General features: G+C 39.0%; 1 non-coding gene and 1 pseudogene across 1 annotated transcript; one reads left to right on the plus strand and one right to left on the minus strand.

Annotated features, from left to right (window-relative positions):
- Positions 1-869: 869 nt before the first annotated feature.
- Positions 870-10,971, minus strand: LOC138098048 (placental prolactin-related protein 3-like; annotated as a pseudogene).
- Positions 8,901-9,009, plus strand: LOC138069855 (U6 spliceosomal RNA). Its single transcript, XR_011144122.1, has one exon. It is a non-coding gene; the product is annotated as a U6 spliceosomal RNA (small nuclear RNA).
- Positions 10,972-21,192: the final 10,221 nt, after the last annotated feature.

Here is a 21,192-nt window from a genome sequence, read left to right on the forward strand (position 1 = left end):
AAGGATGGAGACTCCTCAGTGAGATGAGTGCCTTTATATATAAGAGACACACAGAGCTCCGAGCCCTCCCCCATGTGGGGATACAGTAAGAAGTGTGTGACCAGAATGGACCCTGCATGTCCACGGTGTGGAAATAAATTTCTGTTGTTTTTAAGCCTGTGATATTTTGTTATAGCAACCCAGAAGGACTAAGACAGCATCCTAACCATCTTTAGTCAGTTCAGTAAACCTCATGCTATTTATACAAAGGTGCAAAGCATTTGTATTGTGTGGTGTAACACTGTGATAGTTGGCTGACAGGTCGTGGCTGGGTTTCATAAAGAATTCTGAGAATTCAGTCTTCTTGGTAGCATGAACAGAACCATGAACAATTGTCTAATACTTTGATTCTAATAACTAGACCCAAAATACTTGGCTGTGATTCTTACATAATCTCTTAATGGTCTTTGTTGTAATGCCAGCTTCTGCTATTTGTGACTAATTTTAATAGGAGCTTCATTCTCTCAATGTAGGGGTGGATTTTCTTTTGATTTTCTATTAAATGAAGATAAAAAATGTTAAGAAATTGCCCTCTTAGACTTTGACATCTCTACAGAGTCTGTGTTAATTTTTTTAAGAGGAGACCAATTTCACAGAGCATGAATTATGTGGAGAGTGGTAGGACGGGGGTTCAGGATTGAGAACTCTTGTACACCTGTGGCGGATTCATGTCAATGTATGGCAAAACCAATACATATTGTAAAGTTAAAAAAATAAAATAAATAAAAAATAAAGAGCAAAAAGAAAAACAAAAGCTATAAATTTTAAAGAAGCTTGCTCTGGGATAGATCATTATGACCACCTCAGAGCTGGATGGGATGGATGTGGGTTTAGCACGTGTTGTTGATTCGGCACAATAGGATCTCGGTATAAATGTCAACTTTCCATGAATCCCTCTGCAGGCACTTGAACAGGTCATAAAAGGCAGAATGACGAATATCTTCATCGCTGGACACCAGGGATGGGAGTTCTGACCAGACTATGCGATCCTCGGTCAGCCGCCTTATTGGAAAAATAATCTGCATACCCAAGGGATAACGACTTCTTATGTGTTTTTAATTAGTATTTGCTAATTTTTTTTTTAACTTCCAATTATCAAAATAAGATTGGGGAAGACATACGAATATAAAACTCTCTAGATAAGGATTTTGGAGCCAGCCTATAAGAAAACTAAGAGAAATCTAAAATTTAGAAACATAACTCGTTTAGTTTTAATTTTCTCTTTTCTTCCTTCCCACTCTCATCCTTTGATTTGAAGAGAACAGAGAAAAGAAGACAAGTGGAATTTCAATAGCAGATGTCCTGGGTTACTTTGAAGAAAATGCTCATCTGGGAAATTCTGTTCTCTAGTTCTCTTACTCTTGAAAATATTTCAACCACTTGTGCCCAGGAAGAGGCAAGCTTTTGGTGGAACTGTGTGCAATGCAGGGAAGGCTGCACATGTCAAAAATTGCAGTGAAATTCTGATTCCTTTACAGTAGAGTCTATCACTATGAATGACTAGGCTCTTGCTTTATGTAGTAGCAGTCTAGTATATAGAAGTCATAAATATTTTTACAAAATGAGGTATTTCCAAACTCCTTACGCATTACAGAGGTCACCTCTTTCATTCATGAACAAAGTGAGAAAGCCCTCTGCAGGACGCTCACTTGGCTGAATTGCCTCTCTGAGTTCTTAAGTTCTTCAATTTTTTTCACATTCTCTCTGGCATTTGATAGGATAGTATCTGAGACTTCTTTCATTCTCTGCAGGTCCGTGACTAGATAATACAGAGGTCTATTCCAGGAGTACAGTAACATGAATATCCACTTACTAAGGTCTTCATTCTAAGAAACCAGAAGAAACTGTCTCATTAAAATAATCATAATTCAGTGGTTTTGGTAACACGTGATCTTTGCTCAGCGCAGCTGACCTAAAAAACTTTCGGTTTTTCTATGTGTATGCAGAGATATTTGAAGGTAGTAAAAGTTGCAAAACTATAAAATGTAAGCTATTAGTTCACACTTTATGAATTATTAAAACTCTAGGTTATGTTAGGAACTAATTCTTCTGATGAGGTCTAATTTATAACATGAAGAATTTTCTTTTTTCCTCTGAAATTCTATGACCACTCTGTGAGTTCTTTTATGTTGTGTATTTTCATGAGAGAAATCTAAGTATTTATGGCAAGTCAGTACGTGCCTGCAGTGCCTGACCCAGGAAAAAGGGATTCCACCTGTGCCCACATCACTGTCACCCAGTGATTCATTCATATTAATGAATCAGATGAGTCATTCGTATTGATTTTTGGTCAGTAATTGTTTTATGATATTACAACAAAGAGACAATGAAGAAGACTTGACATTCCTAAATAGGCTTCTCTCCTCAGCTGATCCCAACACCAGCCGCCTCCTGATATCAGAAGAGTCTGTTTTATTAACATGTGTCCAGGCAGAAAATGGCACAGCATTGTCTTTAGTAACAGCATCAGTGGGATTCACAATGGAGGGTTTCCCCTCCTACTTCACTACTAATACCAGAATTCAGCATGAAAATCCCAGGGGCTGAAGATCTCTAGTTAATATGTTTGATTTCTTTACAACCATGAACTGTTTTAGTGGTAAAGAACAGAGAACTGAGTAGGATTAAATACAGTAATGCACCTTAAGTGCTCAGTAAAATGTGAGGCCATGTAGTAACTCTCAATAAACTTTAAATTTAAGCTTATTGAAAAACTCCTCCTCTTTTTCCTCTTTGAACTTTTCCTTTACTTGATCATCCTCATTATTAATGAACTTAGTAGAAAATAATGCTGGTATCATTAAGAAAGTTATAGAGAGAGAAGATAGTATTTTAAGGGAGGATGCATGTGAAAATATTTTAAATAATGTTAGGAAGAAGGATAATGCAGGAAATCAGAAAAAAAGAGATTATAACTGCGAAAATTTGGAGCTTCCATAAATGAATGAGGCTTGATATGTAAACAGTGTTGTCCTCAGAAAAGAGGCAATTGTGGCCATGAGAAGCAAAGCAATGTTTATAGGCTGTTGTGGGAGAGACTTACAATTTAAGAATAAAAGGTGACAGAAGAGTCATTGAGAATGACAAATGAAGGAGATGTCAGAGAAGTGGAAGCAGAATCAAGAGCCTTGAGAGGCAGATGCAGTGGCTCGGGTGGTGCGGTATAGGACTCCCACATAGGAGTCACTAGTAACAGGGAGTACTGAAAACTGGGGTGTGTTTCTTACATACTCATGAATTTTTCAGTCTTATATTTTACACATGGAAGTTCCCATTCATTTCCTGTTTTCGTACAGAATAGTGTCTAATGCATTGGTTGAACTAAACTTGTCTGCATGGACATTTTATAGATCTGTTATTTATTTTGCTACTACAGATCTTTAGTCATCCCTTGATTTTGCTCATGCTTAATCAAATGCACAATATAATTTCTTTTCAATTTCTTACCGTTCCTCCACCTTTTCCTGCATGTACATTTACCATTACCTCTACTAATCTGAAGCCTGGTAACCTACATACTGTTTCATTTGATCCAGTGAAAAACCCAGGTGAAAGACTCACGGTCATCTTGAGGGCAGTTTCTCTTTCTTTGGGAGTAGGGATGATATTGGTATGGCACAGCTTGGTGGCATTGATATAGTACTGTTTGCCCTGGGCATATTTTTCATGCTGAAAGTGATCAAGCAATTAGTTAGGGTTGTTGGGCATTCAGTAGATGAACCCATTACAGGAACATTAACATGTTTGACATTTGTGTAATTTTTTTTAACAGAGTGCATTACAAAATTTTAAAGTCATTCTTTCCCTATTTTTCTATGCATTGTCTCTTAAAAATGATTTTACATCTAACTTTTCTATGTTCAAAATTTTCCCTTCACTATTTTAATATTCTCTTTTATTTTTATTTTTTAGTATTTGACCCAAATATAGTACTTTGGTACCATACTTGATGCTTCCCAGGTGACGTAGTTATAAAGAACATTCCTGCCAATGCAAGAGATATAACAAGACTCAGGTTTGATCCCTAGGTGAGAAGCATCCCTTGCAAGAGCGTACAGGAGCATACTCCAGTATTCTTGCCTGGCCAATCCTATGGACAGAGGAGCCTTCTGGGCTACAGTCAGTAGGGTTGCAAAGAGTTGGACACAACTGAAGTGAATTAGAATGCATGCATGTACCTATATTTAACTATTTAATCTCTTGTTTACTGTGGGTTTGAGCCAATATATTCCCTTACAGAGAGTTATACAGTTATGACTTTGACTTATCTCTGAATCCACACACCAAAAACCTTAGTGTTCTTCCCAGGTGCAGAATACAATGTTGTTTATGGTGACAAAATGGTAGGTCATAAAAACATGGCAAAAAGTTATAGGAAATACTAAGCAATGGACTGAGAAGAATAAAAGTAGAAAAATCTAGCTAACACATTGATATAGAAAAGCTAATGTGTAGTGAAAGCTATGAACATTTAAAGAGATTACTTGAAAGAGTTGGGAAAAAAATGGACAGTCAACAATGGAGGATGAAACAAAAACTAGTGAGTAAAAAGAACTATGCGAATTTAATAGAAACCTTTAGCACCACCTTTTATTAGCTGTCTGCTCTACTGTGTACTCTTTGATTGACCTAAAAGAATTAACATACAACTTTCAAATACCTTCATCAGAAAGAGAATAATTGTTTCCAATTGTAAACACTCCTATTGTAGATCTAAAACTGTTCACTTACAAATTTTAAAACAATAATTTTTAGCATTAAAAAAACTACCATTATTCATTTTTGTGGCCGGATTTTAGCTTTGTTTAACGTGTTCCGTCCACTCAGTTCACTGCAGAGCAGTTCTCATTTATTGGCTATTTACTCTGAGCATGGAGAAGAAAGCCCAGAGAGATCCTGAAGCACCAGAAAATCAACATGCTTCCCTTTCCCCAGTCCCACCTTAAAGTGCTTTATGTCAGGTAGTATTGTGGACTGAATATGTGTTCTTCAAATTCATGTGTTTGAGCCCTAAGTTCCAAAGTACTGTGTTTTGAAAAGGGTTCCAACATAATGGGATCCCATAGACTTAGCCCACCAGACTCCTCTGTCCATGAGATTGCTCAGGCAAGAATACTGGAGTGACTTGCCGTTCCCTTCTCCAGCTAATCTTCCAGACCCAGGGAGAGAACCCAAGTCTCTCACATTGCAGGCAGATTCTTTACCATCTGAGCCACCAGCGAAGCCCATTAAGGTTAAATGAGCTCTTAGGGTGGAACACTGACTCAATAGGTTTAGTGTCTTCATGAAGCGAAACACCAGAGAATTCTCTCTGTGTCTCTGTGTCTTTTATTTTCTCTCTCTTCCCCACCCACCACCCTGTGTGAGGATGCATGGGGAATCCAGCCTGGGAAGAAATAATTCTTACCAGAACTTCACCTTGCTGGCACCTTTATCTGGGATTTCTAGCCGCCAGAACTGTGAGAATTATTTCTGTTGTTTATTCCACTGTTAAAATAAATTTCTGTTGTTTATTTCACTGAGTCTATTGTATTCTTTTTGGCATTCTTGGCTGACAAATACAAAATCATTTGTTTTGGAAATTTACAAAAGAAAAGGAATGAAAGGAAATTGAAAAAGTTATTGCACTTCTTAGGAATCTTTGAGATTTCACGAAACTGATCCTTTCTTCGATTTCCACATCTTAGGATCTGATGACTTCTTTGAACTAGAGCCTGTGTTATATGAAGTTTGGCTGATGTAGCCTTCTTGTTGAAAGGACAATATAGCTCAGTCACTTACGCGAAGATTCCAACTGGGAGCCTGGCTGGCTACAGTCCATGGGGTCACAAGAGTCAGACATGACTTAGCAACTAAACCACTATCACCACAGTACTTACAAACTCATTGAACATTATGTTGGAATGGGTAGCGATGTCGCAGGACAGCATGGTGGTGTTGAGAAACAGATCTCTAAGGGATTCCAGGGGAATGTCAAACATGTCAGGACAGCAGATCGGGCATGTTTTGCCTTGGCACAGGAGCAGATTAGACATGACCAGCAGCAGCAGCAGGCCGGACCATGTTTAAATAAAACATGAGCCGTTCTGAGTTGATCTAGTCACCTGAGGTTATCAAATCCATACTGTGGTGGGAAGCCTTCTCTTTCTCTGTTCCTCTGAGCAAGAGTGGTGCTGTAGAAGCTGGGATGGGGAGAAAGGAGGGCCTTCCATGTAAATTTACATGGATGATGATATTTGCACAGATAGATAGTTGGAGAAGTAGGATACTCCCTGTATTTTTGTATTGCTGCCAGAAGTACTTTTGTGCTCTGCAAACATTTGGAACTTAATTCTGAGCCAGAGTGTTTAGGCCATTCTTTTAAGACAGTTTAATGTTGGGATTCTGCAAATCTGAGCAGCGAGGCCATCTAGAAGTTCCTAATTTTTAGACTCTACATTGACTAATGCTTGCATTTTAGACACTGAAATGACAAGAAAAGTCCAATTGATCAGTGTGGCTTACCATCACGCTGGGTTAACAGTAAACACATGACTGACTGATCGCTACCATTGACTAAAAAGAGAATACTAAGAGAAAAAGGATACTTTACTTTGATCTGCTCACTCACCTTAGTAACCTCATGCATGTCTTTGATACTTTCCCATAAGCTTAAAACATCTTAAAATTTGTGTTTCACTGTAACCCTGTGATATAGCCTTAATCTTCACTATGATCATCAAGTTATGTTAATGAAGATGCAATGACTTGGAGAGGGCAAGTAATTTTCCCCAGGTCCCATTATTAGCAGATACAGGTAACTGGGCACCAATACACTCTTCTGTTCACTTCCTGATGTCACATCACACATACCTGTGGGCTCTTGGTCTGCATGTATGTAAGCAGGACCACATCCAGAGCTTGATGACTGTGCTTAGGAGAAAAATATTTTGTCTTTGACTGCAAAACAAAGTGACCCTAGAACATAGGTTTTATCCACTTGTTCTGCTCTGTCTATAAAACACTCACTGTTATAGTCTCTGACAATTATCAGGGTGGGGGACTGGTTCTCCTGGCTAGCTTTTCTTCTAGGCACCTTGACAGCTCTTCTACTTTTATTCATCTTTAATCTTCTTGTTACATTTGTTTCTTCAATAAAATAGCAAATAAATCTCCAAATTTAACAGAAGAATATTACCTGGTCAGCACCCAGGATAACGTCATTGGCTCTGTGAACAAAGCCTGCTCTTTACTGACTTAGACTTTTTAGGGACAAAATTTATCTGTCTGGTCAGGAGTACATCCTGACAAACCATGGGGCTTAGTTTTTGTAACTATTTCCAAACATCTCCTCTTTGATAGGAGAATTAGACCTTCATGCTTCCATGATGTATTATAATATTTCAGGAATTATTCCTGGCCCTACCTTTGGCCAACAGAAGCATAAAATCGTAGACCCTTGCAAGCGTGATTTTAATATTACTTTTCTTGTGCATCCTTTGTAAGTAAGTAGAATTTAAGACTGAAGTGAGCAAGAACTGAGTTTGGACTAGAGAACTGTGATAAAATAGAGATTTTATCCTCGTGAATGAGACGGGAAAATGTTTCTTTTTCCAATTTACCAGAAGAGTGGTAATTTACTTAAGGATAAGATATCAGCATTTACTAGGTTTTCTCTGCTCTTAGTTAGTTTAAAGGGGGAAAGTATATAAGAATAAAAAGTTCATTTAAAACAATGGAGTATTACTCAGCTATTAAAAAGAATATATTTGAATCAGTTCTAATGAGATGGATGAAACTGGAACCGATTATACAGAGTGAAGTAAGCCAGAAAAAAATCACCAATACAGTATACTAACACATATATATGGAATTTATAAAGATGGTAATGATGACCCTGTATGCAAGACAGCAAGAGACGCAGATGTGTAGAGCAGACTTTTGGACTCTGAGGGAGAGGGAGAGGGAGAGTGTGGGATGACTTGGGAGAATGGCATCAAAACATGTATACTATCATGTAAGAAACGAATCGCCAGTCTATGTTCGATGCAGGATGCAGGATGCTTGGGGCTGGTGCACGGGGATGAGCCGGAGGGATGATGTGGGTGGGAAGTGGGAGAGGGGTTCATGTTTGGGAGCTCATGTACACCCGGGGCGGATTCATGTCAATGTATGCCAAAACCAATACAGTATTGTAAAGTAAAATAAAGTAAAAATAAAAATTAAAAAAAAAAACAGAATTAGATGCAAAAAAAATAATAAAATAAAATTAGGTGATGGAAATAAAAGAAGTGGTTCTCAAAAGGAAGACATATAAGTTGGAGAAATTTGGGACTTTATCTCTCATCAACTAAAGAGTTTATTGTGACAGGCAAGGAGAATAATAGCTTGTATACATAGACATTATTGTGTGCATATATTTCTGTGTAAGTATGCATGTTTTATGCCTAAATATATGCTTAATTCCTTCATGGAACTTTAGACTTTATAAAATTCGATTTTATAAGAGGCAGTAAATATAGCTTCTGCTTCTGCTGCTAAGTTGCTTCAGTCATGTCCAACTCTGTGCGACCCCATAGATGGCGGCCCATCAGGCTCCCCCGTCCCTGGGATTCTCCAGGCAAGAACACTGGAGTGGGTTGCCATTTCCTTTTCCAACGCATGAAAGTGAAAGCGAGGTTGTTCAGTCGTGTCTGACTTTTCATGGACTGCAGCCTACCAGGCTCCTCCAACCATGGGATTTTCCAGGCAAGAGTACTGGAATGGGGTGCCATTGCCTCCTCCAAGTAAATATAGCAGAATACCCTAATTCCTAATGCAACTGATCATTTATTGGTAGATAACTAACTATATGATTTTTTTTGTGTTGAAATGTTATTCGTGTGTTTGCTTTGGTATCACATATATTAAATAATTGGAATAATACTGAGAAGATCAGCATGGCCCCTGCCCAAGGATGATGCACACATTTGTGAAGTCTTCCATATTTTTCTGTAACAACTTCGAGGGTTGAGATTGGAAGGAAGGTGGCAAAGAGGTTAAAGAAAGAGGGGACATAGGTATACCAATGGCTAATTCAAGTTGATATTTGGCTGAAAGCAGTACAGTTTTGTAAAGCAATTACACTTCAATTAAATATCAAGTAATTCAATTATTAAAACTGTTATTGGGGATCATATAACAGGTTCACATATCCATTGTATGACTAAAGAGGATCTGACTGGAAACTGATGGCATCAATTATCATTGGTTAATTATTCATTTGAACTCTGGGAGTTGGTGATGGACAGGGAGGCCTGGTGTGCTGCCATTTATGGGGTCACAAAGAGTAGGACACAACTGAGTGGCTGAACTGCAATGAGTGGTTCATTAACTTTATAGTTGAATGAGAAAAGTAAACTAACAAACACTACTGTCTGTGATTCAGTGCCATAGCAAGCTATAATCCTTGTCTGTGTTCGCTTTTAGTGGGTATAGTGCCCAAACTTTTAAACTGAGCCTGTTCCCAGAAGCGCAGTCATGAGTCCTGCCCAGGGTGTTTGTTCCTGATGCTGGAGGCTTCTGTTCACTGGTCACTAAGGCTGAAATTTTCTCTCCTGAGCATTTTCTGGTTCTATCATGTGCACAAGTTTTTATATTTTGATTTTTAACTTGATTCCCTTATTGTTTTGATCAGACTACCAAGTGCCTTTACAATTTATTTTTCAGACTCTCTTGTGCTTTGATTTTTCTGATGCTCATTAGTGTATTTGCTTCCATGCCTACCTCTCTGAGTAGTTTTCAGCATCTACATAAACCCTACCCTATTTTCTGATGTCTGGATGTTGGGGTTTAGCATCAGCATAATTTTATGAGCTTCATTTTCCTTCTGGTGCAGTTTCCAGTATACAGCTTAAGCTGGTTGGCTCCCATCTGGCTTGTTCGTGTTGTCTCCAAAAATTAGAGAACTCTGCTTTCTTTCTAGGCAATACTGCCCCTTGTTTGGATACCATTGCTAATTTTCTGTGATTTCCCTTCCTGCCCCATAAGCTTTGTCTTTCTCAATCTACTGTAACTTGAGTACTATGTGTCTCTATGTTGGATTTTTAAAGGTTACATATTTTCATGTATAAAAAATTAATAAGGTCTGAGGATCTAAGTTTGAGCTTCATGATCTAATTGTGAGATTGAAAAAGCTCTGGGAGTTCGTTATGGACAGGGAAGCCTGTGTTGCCACAGTCTATGGGTCACAAAGTGTTGGACACCACTGAATGACTGACTGAACTGAAGAGAGTGGAACTTACCTGTGTTCTCCTCAAAAAGCAAAAGATAAACATGTGTGGTGATGGCAATGTTACTTAATAGAAAGGGAAACTTGTTTCTAACACATGTACAAATGGGGGTGGACAAGATGATGGAGGGGTAGGTGGAAGTGGGGTACACCTCTCTCCACCGATGCATCAAGAACATTCAGATACAGCAGTTCTCACAGAAGACCAGGGGAACACTGGCAGGACTCCCTGAATAATGAGAAGGAATATCTGGATCCATACAGAACTTGGTAGGACAAAGGAAAGAAGGCACAAGGAGGAAGGGGAAAGAAGGAGCAGAGCTAGTGGGACCAGCCTGCACCTGGGGTACAGGGAGCTGAAGCACAGGGAAAAGACCCCACGTCCATGGCCGTCCACTGGGATGGGAGAGGCATTTGAAGCAGTTGAGGAGTGAACTAATTATCTGTGACAGTCTGAACAGAGTGAGAACCACATAGGCAAGCCATGCTGCAGCCTTTCATACCTTTGACAGGGTTGTAAGTCCACTGGTGTCCACGGAAGCTGGGAGCTGGAGCCATGGGTATTGCAGAATGATCCCAGGGTGAGGACTCCTGTTGATCGTGGGGAGTCAGCCTGATGGGATGGGATGGGATGGAGGAAATCTGCTTCATGGAATGCTTCTTAAGGAAAGCCATGAGGCCATTAAAGTAGTGTTCTACTGCCTGTGGAGTAGAGCTATCTCTTTCTCCATGCTGGTACCTGTAGGGTGAGCAATAGAGAAAGACTTCAGTGAGGGTGGTCCTTGAGTGCCTAATACACTAAGCAATGGAGAATTTTGAATGTCTATATACCTGCCCCTACCCTATTCTCTGGCCAAATTTTGGGTTTTAGCATTGTAATGTTTTATGAACTTAAATTTCTTCTGGTAGAGTTTCTGGTTTACAAATAAAGCTATCTCTTCACATCTGGCTCGATCTTGGTGTTTCAACAAACTTTGAGAACCTTCTTTCCTCTCAAGGCAATATTGCCCTTTACTTTACTACCATTGCTGACTTCCATACTTTCATTCTTGACTAATATGTATTTCTCTATTCACTATAACTTTAGTAGTATGGGTCCCTGTGTTGATATTAATATTTATAATAAATTTTAACCTGATGCAGTTGAGAATCAAAAGGACTACAGTTACAACAGTAGTAATAAATTACCCCCAAATTATAATCCATTAATGCTCCCATTTAAAACTGATTTTCTATCTATATATTATTCAGGTCTCTTAACTTATTTTCCTTCCTAGGTAGCTCAATTTTGAAATGAAATATAGAAAACAATGGAGTGGTAAACTCTGGAAATTACCTTCCTTTGGATTTGCCTCATTAGTAAGTGTGCAAATATTAGGGTTTTTTGTTTTTTTTCCCTAGTGGGGCTGTTCTTAGTAAATATCATAGCTCACTGTGGGGTGATTGCTATTGACTGAAGAATGCACACATTGAACTGTAATTGTCAAACAAGTGAGTGGAGATGAAGAAATTAATGCCAGGAAGGGGCAGGCTTTTGTTGTTCTAGAAGGAAAACCTTGCTACGTCTCTAATCTACAGTCTAATCTTCAGATTTATTAAAACTCTTACTTTCCCTCAGTTCAGTTCAGTCACTCAGTCGTGTCTGATTCTTTGCGACCCCATGAATCGCAGCACACCAGGCCTCCCTGTCCATCACCATCTCCCAGAGTTCATTCAGACTCACGTCCATCGAGTCCGTGATGCCATCCAGCCATCTCATCCTCTGTCGTCCCCTTCTCCTCCTGCCCCCAATCCCTCCCAGCATCAGGGTCTTTTCCAATGAGTCAACTCTTCTCATGAGGTGGCCAAAGTACTGGAGCTTTAGCTTTAGCATTATTCCTTCCAAAGAAATCCCAGGGCTGATCTCCTTCAGAATGGACTGGTTGGATCTCCTTGCAGTCCAAGGGATCCTCAAGAGTCTTCTCCAACACCACAGTTCAAAAACATCAATTCTTCGGTGCTCAGCCTTCTTCACAGTCCAACTCTCACATCCATACATGACCACAGGAAAAACCATAGCCTTGACTAGACGGACCTTAGTCGGCAAAGTAATGTCTCTGCTTTTGAATATACTATCTAGGTTGGTCATAACTTTTCTTCCAAGGAGTAAGCGTCTTTTAATTTCATGGCTGCAGTCACCATCTGCAGTGATTTTGGAGCCCCCAAAAATAAAGTCTGACACTGTTTCCATTGTTTCCTCATCAATTTCCCATGAAGTGATGGGACCAGATGCCATGATCTTCATTTTCTAAATATTGAGCTTTAAGCCAACTTTTTCACTCTCCACTTTCACTTTCATCAAGAGGCTTTTTAGCTCCTCTTCACTTTCTGCCATAAGGGTGGTGTCATCTGCATATCTGAGGTGATTGGTATTTCTCCCAGCAATCTTGATTCCAGCTTGTGTTTCTTCCAGTCCAGCGTTTCTCATGATGTACTTTACATGTAAGTTAAATAAGCAGTGTGACAATATACAGCCTTGACGTACTCCTTTTCCTATTTGGAACCAGTCTGTTGTTCCATGTCCAGTTCTAACTGTTGCTTCCTGACCTGCATACAGATTTCTCAAGAGGCAGGTTAGGTGGTCTGGTATTCCCATCTCTTTCAGAATTTTCCACAGTTTATTGTGACCCACGTAGTCAAAGTCTTTGGCATAGTCAATAAAGCAGAAATAGATGTTTTTCTGGAACTCTCTTGCTTTTTCCATGATCCAGTGGGTGTTGGCAATTTGATCTCTGGTTCCTCTGCCTTTTCTAAAACCAGCTTGAACATCAGGGAGTTCACAGTTCACGTATTGCTAAAGCCTGGCTTGGATTTACTTTCCCATAATCCATTAAAAATTTGGATTATTTGGATTTTTTTGCCCTTGAGTTGTATGTCTCATGTATTTTTGGATATAAGCCCTTATCAAATATATGATTTGGAAATATCTTCTGTCAATCTGTAAATTGCCATTTGATTTTGTTGATGTTTCTTTGTTTGGAGTTTGATATCATCCCACTTGTATGCTTTTGCAATTGTTGCCTTTGCTTTTGGTGTGAAACCCAAAAACTCATTGCAAAAACCAATGGCAAGAAGATTACTTCAATGTTTTCTTCTGGGGGTTTAATCTCTTAAAGTCTTATGTTCAACTTTTATTCCGTTTCTAGTAGATTTTTTTGTATTGCAAAACACAGAGGCACAGTTTCGTTTTTTCATAGGACTATAGACTTTTCCCAGTGCCACTTTTGAAAAGATGTCCTTTCCCCACTGGATATTCTGGCTCCTTTTTCATAAGCTAACTGACAATAAATGTGTGTGCCCCTTTCTGGCTTCACTGATCTGTTGATGTATGTGTTTATTTTTGTGCCAGAAGCAGATCATTCTCTCGTGATAACTATAGCTTTCTAGTACCATTTGAAATCAGCAACCCTAGTCTCAAAATTTGTTCTTTTTTCTCAAGATCACTTCTGTCTTTGGTGTTTTGCGATTTAATGCAGCAGAATAGACCAAAAGAGATGGAGAAAAGTACACAGAAGAACTGTACAAATAAATATCGTAATGACCTAGATAATCACAACGGTGTAGTTTCTCACTCAGAGCCAGACATTCTAGAATGTGAAATCAAGTGGGTCTTAAAAAGTACTGCTGCCATAAAGCTAGTGGAGGAGATAGAATTCCAGCAAAGCTATTTAAAATCCTAAAACATGATGCTATTAAAGTGCTCCACTCAATATGTCAGGAAATTTGGAAAAGCCAGAAGGGACCAAAAGACAGGAAGAGATCAAACCTTGTCCCATTTTCCAAAAGGGCAGTATTAAAGAATGTTCAAGCCACTGAACCATTGCAATCATCTCCAGTGCTAGTAAGGTTATGCTCAAAATCCTCCAGGTTAGGCTTCAGCATTATGTGAACCCAGAACTTCCAGATGTTCAAGTTCGGTTTAGAAAAGGCAGAGGAACCAGAGATCAAATTGGCAACATATGTTGGAACATAGAGAAATCAAGGGAATTCCAGAAAAACATTTGCTTCATTGACCTTAATAAACTATGTGGACCACAACAAAGTGAAAAATCGTTAAGGAGATGGGCATACCAGACCAACCTTACCCATCTTCTGAGAATCCTGTATGCAGTTCAAAAAGCAACAGTTATAAGCAGACAAGGAACAATGCTGCTGCTGCTGCTGCTAAGTCGCTTCAGTCGTGTCCGACTCTGTGTGATCCCATAGACGGCAGCCCACCAGGCTCCCCTGTCCCTGGGATTCTCCAGGCAAAAACACTGGAGTGGGTTGCCATTTCCTCCTCCAATGTATGAAAGTGAAAAGTGAAAGTGAAGTCGCTCAGTCGTGTCAAACTTGTAGCGACCCCCTGGACTGCAGCCCACCAGACTCCTCCGTCCACAGTATTTTCCAGGCAAGAGTACTGGAGTGGGGTGACAGTGCCTTCTCCCAAGGAACAATGAACTGATTCAAAATTAGTGAAGGAGTCCGTCAAGGCTGAATATTGTCACCCTGACAATTTAACGTATATGCAGAGCATGTCACGCAAAATGCTGGACTGGATGAGTCCTAAAGGCTAGAATCATTGCTGGGAGAAATATCAACAACCTCAGATATGTGAATGATACCACTCTAATGGCAGAAAGCAAAGAGGAACTAAGGAGTCTCCAATGAGGGTGAAAGAGGAGAGTGAAAAAGCTGACTTAAAACTCAATATCAAAAAAGCTAAGATCATGGCATCTGGTCCCATCACTTACATGACAAATAGAAGGGGAAAAGGTGGAAGCAGTGACAGACTTCCTCTTCTTGGGCTCTAAAATCACTGTGGATGGTGACTGCAGCCATGAAATTAGAAGACGATTGCTTCTTGGCAAGAAAGTTTTGACAAACCTAGACAGTGTATTAAAAGCAAAAACATCACTTTGCCAACAGAGGTCTGTATAGTCAAGGCTATGCTCTTTCCAGTAGTCATGTAAACATCTACGAGCTGGATAGACAATAAAGAAGGCAGAATGCTGAAGAACTGATGTTTTTGAACTGTGGTGCTGTAGAAGACTCTTGAGAGTCCCTTAGGCACCAAGGAGATCAAAACCAGTCAACCTTAAAGGAAATCAACTCCATTTACTCTGCGGAAGGACTGATGCTGAAGCTGAAGCTCCAATACATTGGCCACCTAATGTGAATAGCTGACTCATTGGAAAAGACCCTGATACTGGGAAAGATTGAAGACAGAAGAAAAAGAGGGTGACAGAGGATGAGATGGTTGGATTGCATCACCAATTCAATGGGTATGAACTTGGGCAAATTCTAGGAGATGGTAAGTGACAGGGATGTCTGGCGTTTTGCTGTCTGTGAAGTCACAAAGAGACAGACAGGACCTGGCAACTGAACAACAACAACAGTTTGATACAAGTTGTAGAATTTTTTTATTTCTGTTTTGTGAAAAATGCCTTGAGATTTTGAAAGAGACTGCAGAGAATATGTAGATAGCTTTGGGTAGTATGGATGTATTAACAATATTAATTCTTCCAGTCAATAAATATGAAATGTTTCCCTTGTGTCTTTAAATATTTCTTTCATGATTGTCTTGCTTGTTTTCATACATAAATCTTTCAACATCCAGCTTAAATTTATTTCTAAGTATTTTTTTGGGTGCAATTGTAAATGGGATTATTTATATTTCTGTAATTTGTTTTGGGGTATGGATAGGTAACTGAGTTTTATATATTCAAATACAGTATGCAAAATGCATGCTATGTTTTACAAAATAGACAACTTTCCCCCCAAATAAGAAATACAGAATGCCTGAGAAGTATATGACAAGATGCTCAACATATCTATCAGGGAAGTGCAAATCAAAAGTACGACATACACTACCTCATTCCTGTTTAAATGGCTTTTACCAAAAAGTAAGAAATAAGTGTGATTGAGGATGTGTACGAAATGGAGATCTAATGGATTATTTGTAGGAATCTATATTAGTGCAACTCCCACGGAATACCTTCAGGAAGTTTCTCACGAAATTTCACAAAGAACTGTTATGCACCCATTAATCCCACTTCTGGATATATATTCATTTCTGCATATATATTCAAAGGAAATGAAATAGTCATCTCAAAGAGAAATCTGTACTGCCATGTTCATTGCATCAATATTCACAGTAGACTAGAAACTTATTATAGGAACAATCTAAGTATCTGTTACGAGGTGAAGAGATCAAAGCAAAGTGATGTGATATATATGTGTGTGTGAATTTATTTAGCCACTAAAAAAGAAATAAATTCTTCCATTGGTGGCAGCATGGATGAATTTGGAGGCCTTATGCTTAGTAAAATAAGTTAGAGAAAGACAGATACTGGATGATCTCAATTGTAAGTAATCTTAAAAAAAAAAAAGTGGTACTCAGAAACAGAGTAGGAAAGTGATTGCCAAAGCTTGGACAGTGGGGGAAATAAGGATGGGTTTGTAAAAGGTTACCCATTTTAACATATGAAAATTATAAGGTTGAGGATCTAATATATAGCATGATGATTATAATGGATAAAATTGTGTTGTATAATTCATGCTGTCTAAGAGAGTGAAACTTACCTGTATTCTATTCAAAAAATTAAAGGTAAACATGTCACATGATAGCTACATTCAGTTCAGTTCAGTTCAGTTCAGTAGCACAGTAACTCAGTCACGTCTGACTCTTTGCAACTCCATGAACTGCAGCATGCCAGGCCTCCCTGTCCATCACCAACTCCCGGAGTTCACTCAAACTCACGTCCATCAAGTCCATGATGCCATTCCTCCATCTTATCCTCTGTCTTCCCCTTCTCCTTCTGCCCTCAATCTCTCCCAGCATCAGAGTCTTTTCCAATGAGTCAAGTCTTTGCATGAGTTGGCCAAAGTATTGGAGTTTCAGCTTTAACATAAGTCCTTCCAAAGAGCACCCAGGACTGATCTCCTTTAGAATGGACTGGTTGGATTCCTTGCAGTCCAAGGGACTCTCAAGAGTCTTCTGCAACACCACAGTTCCAAAGCATCAATTGTTCCATGCTCAGCTTTCATACGTTACTTAAGTTAATAGAAAGGGAAAATCTTTTCTAATGTATATGTAAATGAGGGTCAGCACTACAGCAGAGAGGTAGGTGGAAATGGCAAGTATACTGAAGTGGGTTGCCACTTGCTCCTCCAGAGAAGCTTCACGACCTAGGAATTGAACCATCTCCTGTGTCGCCTGCTTTGCAGGCAGATTCTTTACCTGGTGAGACATCAGGGAAGTTCTAACAAAACTACCATATGTCCTAGAAATTCTATTATTGGGCATATACCCTGAGAAAACCATAATTCAAAAAAGACACATGTACCCCAAAATTCATTCCAACAGTGTTTACAATAGCCAGGACCTGGAAGCAGTCTAGATGTGCATTGAGAGAGGAATGGATAAAGAAGTTGTGGTTCATCTATATAAGGGAATTTTAATTAACCTTAAAAAGAAGTGAATTTGAGTCACTTGAGCTGAGGTGGATGAACCTACAGCCTGTTATATAGAGTAAAATAAGTCAAAAAGAGAAAACCAAATATTTTATATTAATGTGTATATATGGAATCTAGAAAAAATGGCACTGGTTAACCTATTTTCAGGGCAGGAAGAAAGACACAGACAGAGAATATGTTTGTGGACCCAACAGGGGAAGGAGAGGGCAAGTTGAATTTAGAGAGTAGCTTTGAAACATAGTACATTACCATATGTAAAATATTAATAGATAGCTAGTGGAAAGTGGCTGTGTGACACAGAAAGCTTACCCAGTACTCTGTGACAACCTGGAGAAGTGGAATGGGGTACGTGGTGGGGGGATTCAAGAGGGAGGAGATACATGTATACTTATGGCTGATTCACGTCATTGTACAGCAGAAACCAACACATTGTAAAGCAATTATACTCCAAATAAAATAAATTTAAAAATTCATATACACATATGTCAAAGTATCCTGTCCTTGGAAGGACAGTTATGACCAATCTAGATAACATATTAAGAAGTGGAGACTACTTTGTCAACAAAGTTCCATCTGGTCAAGGCTATGTTCTTCCCAGTGGTCATGTATGGTTGTGAGAGTTGGACTGTGAAGAAAGCTGAGTGCCAAAGAATTGATGCTTTTAAACTGTGGTGTTGGAAAGACTCTTGAGAGTCCTTTGGACTGCAAGGAGATCCATCCAGTCCATTCTAAAGGAGATCAGTCCTGGGTGTTCATTGGAAAGACTGATGCTAAAGCTGAAACTCCAATACCTGGCCACCTCATGGGAAGAGTTGACTCATTGGAAAAGACTTTGATGCTAGGAGGGATTGGGGACAGGAGAAAAAGGGGACAACAGAGGTTGAGATGGCTGGATGGCATCACTGACTCAATGAACACGAGTTTAAGTGAACTTCAGAAGTTGGTGATGGACAGAGAGGCCTGGCATGCTGCGATTCATGGTGTTACAAAGAGTTGGATATCACTGAGTGACTGAACTGAACTGAACTGATACTTTAAATATCTTACAGTTTTCTTTGCCAATTCTGTCTCAAAAAATGCTCTGCTTGCTAGTCACTATTCATGACATTTGATTTATATATGTCGGTGTCTACATAGGAAAAATTTTAAAAAAGAACTGCAGTATCTACTGAGAAAGGCAAAATGGAGACTTTTTCAATGTTTAAATATCACTTAAGCAAAAGCATTAATAATTAAGTAGTTATCAATGGATGAATAGCCCCCTCTGGCCTCGCTTTTAACTGCACCCTGCTTCTCCTCTTTCTAGTGTTTGGTAGGTTTTTTATCTTTGAAGGCAAACTTAACAAGTCAGCTTCCATACAAATGTTATAACTGGGTGCTTAGTCCCCAAGGGTGACAAAGAACCTTATCAGTTGAAACTGCTTGTGTGAAATAAAAGCCTCCCCCTGTATCATTTGTGCTTTTAAGGAGATCCAAAAAGCTGAGGGTAGCACTGAGAGAGAGGTTTTGTTTTCCAAGCTGGATCCTATTGTCAGGACTAGATCAGTGGTGTATGAAATTTTTCAGGCTGCTTGAGCAGCAGTGGCTGTCTTATGCTTGCTCACATATGCCCATCACACACACACACACACACACATACACACACCCCCCACACACACTCCCCACATAATAAAAGACTGGCATGCAAAGGAAAATCAGGTTCCCATTTTCCAGTGACTGAAGATAGAAAATTTAGACTGATCTTGTTGCCCTAATTCTCTTCTTTTCAAAGTAAAATGTGAATGAAAACAGTGAAAATCTCACACTAAACCTTCAAATCAGAAGAGAATTTTAATGTTCCTCCTTCACTTTCTTAAAATAAAAATATTCAAAATAGTATAAATACATAGACCTCAATATATTCATACAGATATACATACAGGGTAGCTGAAGGATCTTCTAACCAGGATGTCATTAACTTTGGTGTGGAAGGTCTCTGGCAGTGTTACGATGACCAGTCACTGAAAGGTTTAACATTTTTCATGTGGCTGAATATGGTTTTTCTTCTCAACACTGCAGATCATAAAGCCTTTGTGGGGCTACAGTAAAACCCGAGAAACTTGCTCTTGTTTTGCTATCACCACCTCTGAGTTTTGAACCTCTGGGGGTGTCTTATCAACAGAAGTCTCATCTGAAATGGCTGTTGTTAAAATGAACATGTGTTGCATTTGAAAAGATATTTTTATTATTTGTTACCATAATAGCTGTAATTTTCGACTACTTTTCCTTTCTCTAGGAAATTTTACATTTTTTAAATGTGAGTGTTGGTATTAAAGTTATAGGGACAATGCATAAGAGTTTTAAAAAATTAATGCATTGATCAAATTTTGGAACTATAAAATAGGTTTGGGGTGACCTGATATCGCTCAGTCCTTTTGTTGGTTATAGAATGGAAACCACATCAGATGGTAACCATTCTGTTCCTTATACAATTCCTGGGAAGTCAATCCACAGTCTCCTTTAATGATCCACCCCAGGACTCAACAACCCAGATTGCTGAAATTTCCTATTATGTATACTTTGAAGCTTGAAGTCATTCCATGTTTTATTTTCTATTTTCCATGGAATTTGAAACCTCTCTAGTCTAATAATTCCTAATACACTTTGATGTGATTATTAAATGATCTTGAACATAATTTTCTAAAGGTAAGCCATCTTAAGCATTTAGCATTTCTCATGTCTTCCTTTGCACTCTATCTTTTGTATATTTTGGCATATGAATATATAATCATGATTGAAATTGTTTCAAAGCTTCATAATTTACAAAGCAATTTTTATATCCACATTGGTCTTAGTCTCATTGTGATAAACAAGGAGACAAGGGTTTCATACACTTAGGGAAGAAAGAAACCTGGGAAACAAGGAAGGAAGTTAAGGTGATGTGTAATGAAGGGTTGAGTAGATCAGGAAATGTAAGAACATGAAAGAACATGTAAGAACATGAAATAATGGGATGTGTACATATTTCAATGGCCAAACTAGGTAAGATAGATGGGTCTGCCAAGAACAGTTGCCCTTTTCTGATTCACTAATTTTTGTAGCAAGATCAAAGCCTCATGTTTTTTGCAGACCCTTGCCTGATTGAATCCCATTCTGACAAAGTTGGCACACAGATGCTCTGCACACAGGTGTGTTACAGACCTTGACAAGTGAAATGAGCCAATTTGTATTCTGTCTACCAATGGCTCTTTGGTCTGCCCCTCTTTCCCTCCATTTTCTGTACTCTTCCTGCATGTTCTACTGGGTAGGATGTGGAAATGGGTAGCTCCAACACACACATTAAAAGTTGTGGGGATAAAGTTGACTCCATTAGAAATTAAAGTTACACTGCTGGTTCAGCAGTAAAGAACCCACCTGCCAAAGCAGGG

This window comes from Capricornis sumatraensis, chromosome 22 (genome assembly GCF_032405125.1).
Source record: "Capricornis sumatraensis isolate serow.1 chromosome 22, serow.2, whole genome shotgun sequence".
In the NCBI taxonomy this organism is placed as follows: domain Eukaryota; kingdom Metazoa; phylum Chordata; class Mammalia; order Artiodactyla; family Bovidae; genus Capricornis; species Capricornis sumatraensis.